At 40.8% G+C, this 13,146-nt stretch overlaps 1 protein-coding gene across 2 annotated transcripts in view; it reads right to left on the bottom strand.

Annotated features, from left to right (window-relative positions):
* LOC135196194 (histone deacetylase complex subunit SAP30 homolog) overlaps nt 1–10,851 on the bottom strand; it is a 113,059-nt gene extending 102,208 nt beyond the window's left edge. Inside the window, exon 1 of one of the 2 annotated variants that reach the window (XM_064222793.1) lies at nt 10,743–10,851. The gene's annotated coding sequence lies outside the window, so the exon portion shown is untranslated. Of the gene's footprint in view, nt 1–10,354 lie in introns of both variants that reach the window. The other variant, XM_064222792.1, reaches the window with a different exon arrangement.
* Between the last annotated feature and the right edge of the window lie 2,295 nt (nt 10,852–13,146).

The raw sequence follows: 13,146 nt of genomic DNA, 5'->3' as shown, positions 1-13,146 counted from the left end.
ACTGATGGCCCAGGGATCTGCATTCCTGTTTTGCCAGACTTCCCAAAATTCTTGAAGTCTGGCTCCAACTGACGTCTGGAGGACTTGGTCTTCATTGCTTAGTGGTAGACTTAGCTCCTCTTTTAGCGGGTAACCTTTTGCCTCTAAAGGCAGGGCGAGCGACAGTCCTGCCTCGATAGGGCTGTTGAGAGGGTCTCGATTCCTTCGGTGCCTTCTTAACCATTTTAGAAGGTAAAAACTTCCTCACTGAAGAGGAGAGGAGATCCTGAGTAGCCTTCTGAGATAGAGCCAGAGCTATATCCCTAATGATCTCCGAAGGAAACAGCTGGTTCGAAAGCGGTGAAAACATCAACTCCGATTTCTGAGAGTTCGAAACTCCTTTCGATGTAAAAGAGCACAAAAGAGACCTCTTTTTGAGCACTCCTGCTGCAAATAAGGAGGCAAGCTCATTAGCCCCATCTCTAAGAGCTTTGTCCATGCAGGACATAATACTCTTAGGCACTTCCACGTCTTGAGAATTCTCGCTTTCCAATGTGTTCGCCAATGCTCCCAACGACCAATCGAGGAAGTTGAAGACCTCGAAAGTCCTAAATATTCCCTTAAAAAGGTGATCAAATTCAGAAGAAGTCCACCAAATCTTGGCAGAGTGTAACGCCTGTCTGCGAGAGCTGTCCACTATACTGGAGAAATCCCCCTGGGAGGAGGCAGGTACTCCCAGGCCAAGACTTTCCCCAGTGGCGTACCACACTCCCGACTTCGAGGCTAACTTGGCTGGAGGGAAAGCGAAGGAAGACTTCCCTGCTTCCTTCTTCTCCTTCAGCCAAGTATTCACACGCTGAAGAGCTTTCTTCGCTGAAATAGAGAGTGTCATCTTGAGGTATGAGGACTTCTTAGGAGTTTTAGTCTTTGTTAAGAGTTTTAGTCTTCGAAAACTGCGAAAGGGGAGACAAAGGAGCCGTGGGTTGAAATTCCCCTTCAAAGACCGAAAGAAGACAGGAAGTAAGGATCTTATAATCCGATGAAGGTTCCACATTCTTATCTTCAACAAAATCCAAGTCTTCTTCTGCTGAAGAAATGTCCTTTAAATCACTATCGTCATCTTGACGTCCTGCAGACGGATCAACCTCCTGCCGCCTGCGTCCTGAATCCAAAGCAGACGTATCGGCGTCCTGCCGCCTGTGTCCTGCGTCCACCGCCGACGCCTCGGCGTCCTGCCTGCGTCCAACGTAAGAGGCTCAACGTCCTGTGTCTAAAGATACAATCTTCTTCCTGCATCCTACGTCCTGAAACGCTACTCGATCGTCCGTCCTAGACATACCAGTGCGTCCTGTATCCTCGGCAAACGAAGAACGAGAAAGAGAAGGTAAACTCTTGTCTTTCGTCCTCTTGAAAGACTTCACTGGGAGGAAATCGTCCTTATGTCTCGAAGAATGTTGAATGGGAGTCTCCCACGAGTTAACGAGAACTGCTAACTTCGACTGCATTTCTCTCAAGAAGTCTCTAGTCCTCTCTTCCTGACGGGCCGCATGCAACGGAGATGAATGACGAGTAGGACTGTGACGGAAGGGAGAGCGATCCTGAACTCTACCCGAAGGAGAGAGAAGAGGCGAAGACAAGCCAAACGAAGGGGGCGAATCTCTTGCCGAGACCAAGGGTCGCAAAGGACGTACTGCGTCCTCTTTCGAACGAAAGATCTTCTTCCTCTTGATCGGAACTGCACCCTCATCTTCAGAAGAGGACAAAACCTCCGGACTACTCCATGCCTCTCAAACGTGTAAAGGTCTATCCTGAACGGTCGATGTCCTGAAAGTCCTCTTGAGGGGACGCGACACTACCGAATACCGTCGTTCCCTGCCTGATGAAGAACCATCAGAGGACGCACACTTCCCAGTTACGCCTTTTCTGTGGCGAACTGCAACAGCCTGGGACTTAACAACAGGACTGTCTGAAGGGACGCCTGACCGTGACAAAACCTCTCTCGGCTCCCTTCGACTGTCGACATGCCTTCTCCCTTGGGTGGGAGCTTGACAGAGGTCTAGGTCTAGGAGCACGAGAGAGACGATCAGACGCCCCCTCCACTACACTTTCACTCACATCAAAACCACTGACTTTGTCTGTTAAACGCTGTATCTGGTTGCCCATGGACGCATGGGCAGCGAACACTTTCACAATTTGTGTATCCTTCGCCTCCTCCGATACAGCAGCAGGCGCAGGAGAAACCTGGGGGGGAAGGTTCTACCATCTCTACATTAGAAGGAGCTGGAGAAGAAACACACTCACTCCTTTTACTAGAAGTATTAGACCTTTCACTACGAGAAACATCTCCTCACACGATCTTTCTCTAACCTTTCAACATATTTCGTTAGGATCTTCCACTCCTTCTCTGTTAAATTCTCACATTCTACGCACCTACTCTCCCAAGTACACACAATCTCTCTACATTTCTTGCAAACCGTGTGAGGGTCGACCGAAGCCTTCGGCAACCTCACCTTGCACCCTTCTTTCACACAAACTCTAAACATACCACCTGTATCTGACATATCCAAAGAATAATCAAAAGCGAATGCCAAGCCAACGTTCCAAGTACAATACCAAATAATCCGTCCAAAATCAGCGAAAAGTCGGCAATGAGCTCGAAAATCTTAGAAGGGAACCACCAACAATGTTGACGGTTCGGCTGGCAGAGAAAATCTGACGTAAATGGGAATGGTTCTGAGCGCTAGTGCCACGGGAACGGGGTGGTAGTTACCTGAACTACTAATAGGTTACTAGCGAGTTTTGAAAATTTCTGTCAGTGGAACAGAGAATATAGCTATATATATATACCTGCCAGGTAAGTGTCATTCATTAAATGGGACAATTTAGAAAGCAGAGCTCAAGATAGCTACCTCGTCCCGAGTTACTACATAAGTCCTCTTTCACCCTCTTATTTTTGCATGGAAAACCATCTTTCTGTTGGTTTTCTGCTGCCTTTTTGCATTCTGGTGTTATTATCTTCCGCTTATTGCTTGTTTTCATTTTCCGCCAAACAAAACCCCTGGTTCCCACCTGGGTGCCCCCATTACCGTTGTGATGTTTAGGGTGGTGGTCAATGGAAAACGAGGGTTTTGTGCAAGATAATAACATCAGAGGGTTTTGCGCTAGATAATAACATCAGAGGGTTTTGTGCAAGATAATAACACAACAAAACAAGAAAACTCGCAGAAAAAATGGTTTTTCATGCAAAACTCGTTGAGTAGACTCTAAGTGAAAAATTACCAAAGAATTCAGCGGCCGTGTCCAGGCTAAGCCTTACGTAATTCTTATAGTAAAGGACCAAGGGTTTGTATATTATGTAGGAACAAAAAGGTAATTCTGGGCTACAACCCAGCACGGACTGCAATGAATGTTCCTGCGAATACAACAGCCACTGGAGATTGAGGCTTCAAATGTAGCTATTTTGCCATGTTTAGTATTAGCCCCTGGGGGTTAATTACAGTCGACCCCCAAAAAATAACAGTAAACTCTTAATGGGCTAATAATAATAATTATTATAATAATAATAATAAAAAAAACTGTAATTTGGACTATGATAGGGAACAAGGGTGTCCAGTCAAAACGTCTCCTTACTAAAACGTCTCTCCTAACACCTAGTCAAAACATTTCCTTACCAAAATGTCCCTACTACACCCAGTACACAAAGAGTTGCTAACTACCATCAGAAACAGGTAGTTACCTGAATAACTACCATTACACAGGAATTGCTAACTACCATCGCAAACAGGTAGTTAACTGGATAACTACCAATGCACCGAGTTGCCAACTACCATTACAAACAAGTAGATAACTGGATAATTACCAGTACACAGTTGTCAACTACCATCACAAACAAGAAGTCAACTGGCAATGCGTCTAGCTGGCATTCACTTCCATTGGAGCTACTGTGATAAAGAAATACATCAAGAAACCCATCCATAGATTCATCCAGCTTTTGTAAGAACACTGAGCGACCAAGATAGGAAGGACTGCTGTGCAACGGATGCAACAGATGGCAGCACAGAGTCTGTAACACTGGTATTTCAATAGATCATAGAAGAGCAGTGAAGAATCAAGAGGAAATCAACTGGCTTTATCAAGAATGCCAACCTACCAATCCAGACGTGGAGAGTACCAGGGTGGATCATCAATCAACCATGGACACTGAGACGTCCGAAGATGACGACTTTGATGACTCTGAAGATCCAGCTGCCAATATATCCTTCCAAGTGCCACATATGGAGAAAGATCCATGAGATTGGACTAGCACCAGCTTATCACCACAACGACGACACTCACAAATATTGCAAGAAACTGATGGCCTTGCCTTACCTGCCAGAACACATCAACCTGCTGTTTGACAACCTTCGAGGATAGGCGTCTACTCAAAAACTGATTGACCTGGTCAACTACATAGACGAGACATGGATTCGTGTACCAATGTGGAAGCCAAAGACAGGGTGTGTTTTCTACCAGCCTGTCCGTATGCACAATGACGTAGAAGATTGGCACGGGATGCCGAATTGATACGCAAACAGAGCACAACTAATGTTCTATCTCTTGGCTCAGTTGCTGATGGAGCAGTCAAGACTAGTGAATTTACAAGTGTGCCTACTGTCTGAAAGACAATTATCCCACAGACAGAGGAAAGTGTACGAGCAGGTGCAAAGACAGCCGTTTAACATTTGGGACAAATACATAAAAGGAAGAATGAGTCCCCAACAGGTACTTAGGAAACTTGCCCATTTAACTGGGCCATCCATGTCTGAAGATTAATCTAGCCACCTGTGGGGGCAAGCCAGCCTCAACAGGTGCTGGTCCCAAGCCCAGATAAATAGGGAGGGTTGGTGTCAGGAAGAGCATCCGACTTTAAAAACCCCACGCCAGAACCAATTAACCCTCTTACGCCGAAGCGGTAAAAAAAAAAAAAATTGTCTCCCGTGAGCCGGAGGTGTTTCAGAGTGAGCGCAGAAGCGGAAAAAATATTTTTTTTCAAAAAATCACAGCGTGCTTAGTTTTCAAGATTAAGAGTTCATTTTTGGCTCCGTTTATTGTCATTGGCTGAAGTTTAGTATGCAACCATCAGAAATGGAAAAATTATCATTATCATATATAAATAATGCGATATATGATAGCGCAAAAACAAAATTTCATATATAATTGTATTCAAATCGCGCTGTGCGCAAAACGGTTAAAGGTAACAAGTTACTTTTTTTTTTTTGTAATGTACACTAAATTGCGATCATTTTGGTATATAACACATTGTAAAACGATAAATGCAACACAGAGAAAATATTATCACAAAATAATGCATGAATTCGTAACGCGCGGACGTAAACAAATATTTTTTTCAAAAATTCACCATAAATCTAAATATTGTCCTAGACTTCCAATTTCTTTCAAAATGAAGACAAATGATTGAATATTACTATACTGTAAGATTATTAGCTTACAATTGCAGTTTTCGACCATATCTGACGAGTTAAAGTTGACCGAATGTCGAATTTTTATATATATATTTTTTATATGCAATTATTTTGGAAATAAGAAAAGCTACAACCTTCAAATATTTTTTGTTTTATTCTACATAAAGCAAAAAACAAATTGCGCACATTTTCATATATAAAACTTTATGAAATGCCTAATATGAAACGGAGCAAATATTCCGAGAATGGGACGTACGCATTTCGGAGATTTGTGGCGGAGAATCCGCACGCAGAGGGAAGGAAAGATTTTATTTTAAATTCACCATAAATCTAAATATTTTGCTAGAGACTTCGAATTTGTTTCAAGATGAAGATAAATGACTAAATATTACTAGACTGTAAGATTTTTAGCTTACAATTGCGTTTTTCGACCATTTCGGTAGAGTCAAAGTTGACCGAACGTGGTTTTTTTCTATTTATCGTGATTTATTTGCAAATATTTCAAAAATTAGAAAAGCTACAACCTTCAATTATTTTTTGTTGTATTCTACATGAAATTGCACACATTTTCATATGTAAAACTTTATGTAACGGCTAATTTAAAATGGTGCAAACATTACCACAATCGCACGTATGATTTTTTCGGAAGAGTTACATAAAGAAAATGTTATTTTTTTTCATAAATTCACCATAAATCAAAATATTGTGCTAGAGACTTCCAATTTGTTGCAAAATGAAGGTAAATGTTTGAATATTACTAGAATATAAGCGTTTTAGCTTACAATTGCGTTTTTCGACCATTTCGGTAGAGTCAAAGTTGACCAAAGGTTGAAATTTTGGCAATTATCGTTATTTATATGAAAATATCTCAAAACTGATAAAAGCTACAACCATGGGTTGTTTTTAGTTGTATTGTGCATGAAATTGCGCACATTTCCATATATAAAACTTTATATAACGGCTAATTTTAAAATGGTGCAAACATTACCACAATCGCATGTATGATTTTTTTCGGAAGAGTTACTGCGCGGACGTAAGGAAAAAGTTTTTTCATAAATTCACCATAAATCGAAATATTGTGCTAGAGACTTCCAATTAGTTGCCAAATTAAGGTAAATGATTGAATATTACTAAAATATAAGAGTTTTAGCTTATAATTGCATTTTTCGACCATTTCGGTAGAGTCAAAGTTGACTGAAGGTTGAAATTTTGGCAATTATCGTTATTTATATGAAAATATCTCAAAACTGATAAAAGCTACAATCATGAGTATTTTATTGTTGTATTCTACATAAAAATGCGCACATTTTCATATATAATACTTCATGTAACGGCTAATTTACAATGGTACAAAATTATGTCAAAGTGACAAAATAATTTCAGAGATGTGTCGGATACTTTTTAGTGCGGCAAGAAAGAAATTCGCGCTTGCGCGCCTGCGTAACGATTGTAAACAAAACAACACCTTGATCCGTGAACTCCCGCATCAAGGCGCGTGATTCAAAAGTTTTAGGCTGGTAGGCCTATAAGTATTTTTCCGCGAATTTAAAAAAAAAACTTTTGTAAGTCGACGTAAAATACGTCCAGTCGGCACACGGGAGACAAAAAATGTCGACGTAAAATACGTCCAGTCGGCGTAAGAGGGTTAAATGAGTCGTTATAGTGATGAGAATAGTACTGGGGCAAACTCCGTAAGTGAAGCACAGACACCTCGCCCTTATTCTGTGACAAGGCCACGGCTACTGCATCATGAGCAGGTGCAGCTAAAGAAGCAAGCTCTAAATGTGATCAGAATAGGCCAATATTGTGTCTATGACAGGCAGGGGAAGAGAGTTGGCGGAGTTGATGAGGATAAAGAGAGTGGATACTTTGTGTGCAGGAAACTCGATGGAAGGGTAATAAAGCCAAAGAACTGGGGGATGGCTACAAGGTAATCTATAGTGGAGCAAATGAACAGGGTAGGAATGGCGTTGGTGTAGTGTTGTTGGGGGAAATGAAGAATGCAGTGACGGAAGTGAGTAGAAAGAATGACCGCATGATGAGAGTGAAGATATGTTATGGAGGGGAAACAATGAACATCATTAGTGCTTATGCTCCACAAGTGGGCTGCACAGAGGAAGAAAAGAGCAGGAGAGGATTGTAGCGGGGCCAGACTTTAATGGCCACGTCGGAAATGAAAAGGATGTAATTGAACGTGTGCATGGAGGACATGGGATCGGGGACAGAAACCCAGAAAGAGAGAGTATAGTAGACTTTGCCATGTCTTTTGATATGGCAATAGTGAACACATTCTTCAAAGAGAAGAGGGAGCACTTGATAACATACAGGAGTGGCGGCAGATGCACACAAATAGATTACCTCCTTTACAATAAGATCACGGCTGGTGGAAGTTAGGAATTGTAAAGTTACTAAAGATGAAAAGAGAAAAACAAAAACGAATGGGGTAAAGAAAATCAAGTGGTATAAATTGTTAAGGAGGGATAATGATAAGAAGAGAGAGTTCAGGAGAAGAGTGCTGGGAGAGGTTGATCTGGGAATTGAAGATGTGGGAGAACAGTGGAGGCATAATACATCAGTGATTAGAAGACATGGAAAGGAGATACTAGGGTAAACATCTGGAACAGTATGGGAGGAAAAGGAGCTGGTGGTGGGGGGAAGAGGGGGGGGGAAGTGGTGAAGGGTAAAAGGGAGGCAAAGAAGAGATTTGAAGTCACAGCTGGAGGAGGACAGAGAAAGATTAAGAGAAAGAAACAAAGAAGTAAAAAGGGTGGTAGCTCAAGCTAAGGCAAAGGCATATGAAGAGGTTTATAACAAACTGGAAACCAAGGAAGGGTTGAGTAAGATGCTCAAACTGTCAAAAGTAAGAAATAAAAGAACAAAGGACATCACCCATATTAAGCAAATGAAAGATAGGAATGGTGCGGTCATAAAAAAGGAAGAAGAGATCCTGAAAAGATGGAAAGAGTATTTCGAACAACTGCTAAATGAAGAAAATGAAAGACTTGTAAGAGAGGATGGACAAATAAACTTGGGAATGATAATGGGGATATCTAGGGATGAAGTGATAAGAGCCTTAAAAAGAAATCTGGAATGGGAAGGCAACAGGACCTGACTTAATCCCAGTCGAAAGCTTGGAAAGCCTTGTATGATCTGATGGTAAAGATATCTGAACAGGAAAAGATACCAGAAGAATGGCAGGAAAGCATATTGATACCTATATCTAAAGGTAAAGGTGATGTCCAGGAATGCAGTAATTACAAAGGTATCAAACTACTAATGTCTCACAAGAAGATTTTGGAAAGAATAATAGATGGTAGGCTGAAAGAGGAAGTGAGAATAGGGAAGGAACAGTTAGGATTTATGAAGGGAAGCGGCCCAACGGACGGAATATTTTGCATGAGGCAGCTGAAGGAGAAATTCAGAGAAAAATAGAAAGACCTGCATCTGGTATTCATAGACCTTGAAAAGGCCTATGACAGAGTGCCAAGGCAAGAAATATGGAGAAGTATATCAGAATTATTCAGATGTAAAGGAATGTGTATACTAGAGTGAGAAGCAGTGTTGGAGAGACGGACGGATTTGAGATAGGAGTTGGATTACACCAGGGGTCAGTGCTTAGCCCATTCATCTTCAACATCGTGATGGATGTAATGACCAGGGATGTTAGAGAAGCAGTGCCATGGTGCATATTACTATATGCGGATGACATTGTGCTGTGTTCTGAGGGGAGATAGGAGTTGGAGGGGAGGCTGGAGAGGTGAAGAGCAGCACTTGAGGAGAGAGGAATGAGAATAAGCAGATAAAAAACCGAATATATATGTTCCAGTATTACTGAGGACGGTGCAAGTAGCATAAGATTGGGTGGGGAAGAAATAAAGAAAGTACAGAAGTTCAAGTACTTAGGGTCTGTATTAGAGGATAGTGAAAGCATGGACCAAGAGGCGAGACATCGAATTCAGGCAGGATGGAATAACTGGAGGTCTGCATCAAGGGTCCTCTGTGACAAGGTCCCTCTGAAATGGAAGGGAAAGTTTCACAGGACGGTGATCAGACCAGCAATGTTATATGGATCAGAAGCAGCAAGTATGAGGAAAACTGAGGAGAAGAAGATGGATGTAGCAGAAATGAGAATGTTGAGATGGATGTCGGGAGTAACAAGGGATGATACCTAGGATTAGAAATGAGTATGTAAGAGGATCGACAAAGGTAGTTGAAATATTGAACAAAATACAGGAAGGAAGGCTTCGATGGTATGGACACCTGTTACGAAGGGAGGAACGTCATGTTGGAAGACACACGAAGGAAATGGAGGTGCAGGGTAGAAGGAAGAAGGAAAGACCAAGAAAGAGATGGCGTGACTGTGTAAGGGAAGATATGGTATTAAAAGGTATACTCTTTCTCAACGGCGACCCAACATAATAACGGGTTTAAGCTTGGAAGAAGAGCCGTGTCTTAAGATTAATAAAATGACTGTTCTCCTTTTAGCCTACTACCTATTGGCAAATTTTATATCTTGTATGTTTTTAAAATAAAATAAATGCAACTTATGTAGTATATATATTGAATTTTAAATTTTTTTTAATACTACATGTAATGTTTTACCATTTGCCCTCTACTCAATCTTATCTGGGGAGACGTTTTGACAGGGGGACATTTTGACTAGGAGGACGTTTTAACTGCAAACCCAAATACTTAAGCAGGAACGTTATGGTCGGCACCAAGGATTGGTTATGGATTAACCTAGCCTAGGCTACATGAACCCTTGGGAATTGACTACCTAGGTATTAGCCTACCTAGTAGGTATCCAAGGACCTTAATTGAGTGACTGACAGCACCCGCCTGCGTTAGGTAGTACCTAGTAGTATACCTAGCTACATAGGCTAGCCTAGGACTCATCTCGAGAATGAACTCACCTTGAATGTTTCGGAAGAACACAAAATGACAAAATGCGATGACCAAGACAGTCGCAGGGAATGAGAAGCTCAGTCTCGTTCAACTGTCTGTGGGCAGCTCATACAAGGAAGTCGGTAGGTAGGTAGATCTGGCGTAGACTGTCCGTTTGTCTGTCACTGGGCAGCAGGAGGGAGGGCCACGGTCGCTCGCAACTTTCATCCAGGGAAGTATAGAAGTGCCTAGCTAGGCGGCCAATTCAACCCAGACGAAAAGAAATTGGTTGAGCACCACAATTAACTGCCACAGGTCTTCCTGTGCGGACTCTTGAGACGCAGTTGACAAGGGATTCAAGAGGCACAGTCAACAGGAAAGAGAGGTCATAACAACCATTGTATTCAAACAACTCACTTTCACAGATCTCGACACAGAGGAAAGGGCCGACTGCACAACGATTGAATCTCTGCTCTACTGCTTTCACTGTCTGGTCATGTTTACCCTTGATTCCAATAATATTAAAAATCAGATAAAATTATATTTATTCCAGTTATATCTATATGCCAAGACAACAGATTGATTATCTTAATCATATATAAAACAAAAACTAGATAGCAAACGAGGAATTATTTCTAGTTCAAGTGTTAGAAATCAAAACAAAGTTGATTTTAAAAGTCTAAGGATACCATTAGCTGTCTACATCCTATGAGAGATTAGAGCTGATTGGTCTTCATAGACGTCATTATAAGCTGCTTATTAGCACATTTTTAACAAAAATGAGGCGTCAATTTATATCACATATTCTTAAGATATTATTACCTCTGCTAAACATAAAAACAAACAAACATAAAACAAATTCTATTTTACTCTGAATACCAAGCTTATTTTACACAAACAATGATTGAAACAAAACTTGTAGAAACTTAACCTGTCAACTCTCCGTGTATTGCCGTATTTCTATTGGCCAATTTTTCGATAGAGTGGTAGTCTAACGGAATGTCTTATTGGTCAATTTTTGCGGGAAAAACAAAACTGACCAATCACAGGTTGCGATTGCCTTCCTATGCTTTCTCTATGGAAGAACGCTGTCGAGTTCCCCGGAAAGTCTTACGTTGAAGAGTATCTACGTATAGGTAATGTATTTTTCACATTAACGCTAGTTGTTCATTTAATACGTTCTGTATGTTTGATGATTTGGGGCTATAAGAAGGGAGTGAGATATAGTTTAAATGTCAAACTGCGTTGTCCAAATGTAAAATTTATTAAAAACCATTCAGCGTCCTGCTTTAAGCTTTGCAATGGCAGCCATAAAACAAAGTACGGTTCTTGAGGCATCTATTTTCGCTTCTCAGGATAATGAGCTAAATAAGGAGTATTTTTGATTCCCTGACTGGAACTAAAAGTTTTTCTCGTTTATGTGCATTATTAGTTATGTAAAGGGAATATGATACGTGGTCTTGTTTGTATTTTGAAGTGAACGGAGTCAGACGACAGGAAAAGTTACGATGTATTATCGGGCGTCGGTGTTCGGATTCGTGGATTCTGAAGATCAAGCCAACATTTCACCTTGAGATGTAGCTCTATTCTTGAAGTTCGGGAACATTTTGAATTCAGTATTTGACTGCACTATTTGTTTTGTAGGTTTATTTATAACCTCTCTGAAGAAATTAGAGGCATGATATTTCTTTGTGTTGATTAACGAATGTAAATGCAACATAATGGTAAGGCTGCTACCGTGGCTGAGCTTCGGAACAAGTGCCGCCATTTCAGAATTTTATGGTCATCCCAAAATAAAATGGACAGAGATCGCCTAAACTAAAAAGTTGCAAATGGTGTCACAAACGTTGTGTTTGAATCATTTCTACAACGCCGAAACATGACATCTGTCATTTTGTAGAAATCCTTCACTGAAACTTGCAACGACCACAGTTACGTATAAGGTCTTGCTTTGTTCAATGGAGTTAACAAAGGACGTGCATCCATTATTTAACGAAAAATTTATTTAAATGCAAATATTCATGTCTACTTTTGAAGCTGAGGGAGACCGACTGGAGAAGCCCACTATTGCCTTCTGTAGGTTCCCAGTACTAGCTAAAAGTTAAAAAAAGAAAAAAAAAAAAACCTACCCGTTTTGGGTCACTGCCAATTTGAAATATAAATTGTCTATCCGTGAAGAAAGTGGACTTTTCACTCAATCATATTTTTGGCCACCATTATTTTTGGCCATCTCAGTTTCAAGGTAGTGAACTCCAGATTAAAATAGCGTATTTCACTTAACACACCTCTTGCGGTTAGGATGTCTTCGAAGACGTTCCATTTCTTTATGCCTAAAGTGTAGAAGTGGTCTAGACTGAACTTCATCCCCAATGTTTACACAGGGATAAGGACTAGGCGGAATCCAAGCGCAGTGCATTATACATTTTCCTTAGTCTGTAAAATTACGTCAGATCATCCATTACTGTGAGCAGCGACTGATTTTGGTGTAAGTTAATAATACCCATGTTTAGCCTTGTTACTGCTTGTTGAATGTAACTTATCACAGCCTCTCCATATTTGGTGAGTCATAAAGCTCTTAAAAGCATCTCAGTTTGTGTGTGTGCATTTTTGGTGGGTTTCATTCCACATGTTTATTACCATATCAATTTCAGTAGCCTAGAAGCAGTTCTTAAGTTGACCAGTAATATTGTATAATCCAACAATTATTAAATGTATCACTCTACCCATGAATTAACAGAGTTTACACATAAAATTGCCAAAGCACATTATCAACTAGTCAAGTTACAGCTATTGATACTCTAATCAAATGGATGAAGCACTC

The sequence above is a fragment of the Macrobrachium nipponense genome, chromosome 17, assembly GCF_015104395.2.
Source record: "Macrobrachium nipponense isolate FS-2020 chromosome 17, ASM1510439v2, whole genome shotgun sequence".
Lineage (NCBI taxonomy): Eukaryota > Metazoa > Arthropoda > Malacostraca > Decapoda > Palaemonidae > Macrobrachium > Macrobrachium nipponense.
The sequence above is the reverse complement of the archived record's forward strand: the minus strand, read 5'-3'. Positions and strand labels throughout refer to the sequence as shown.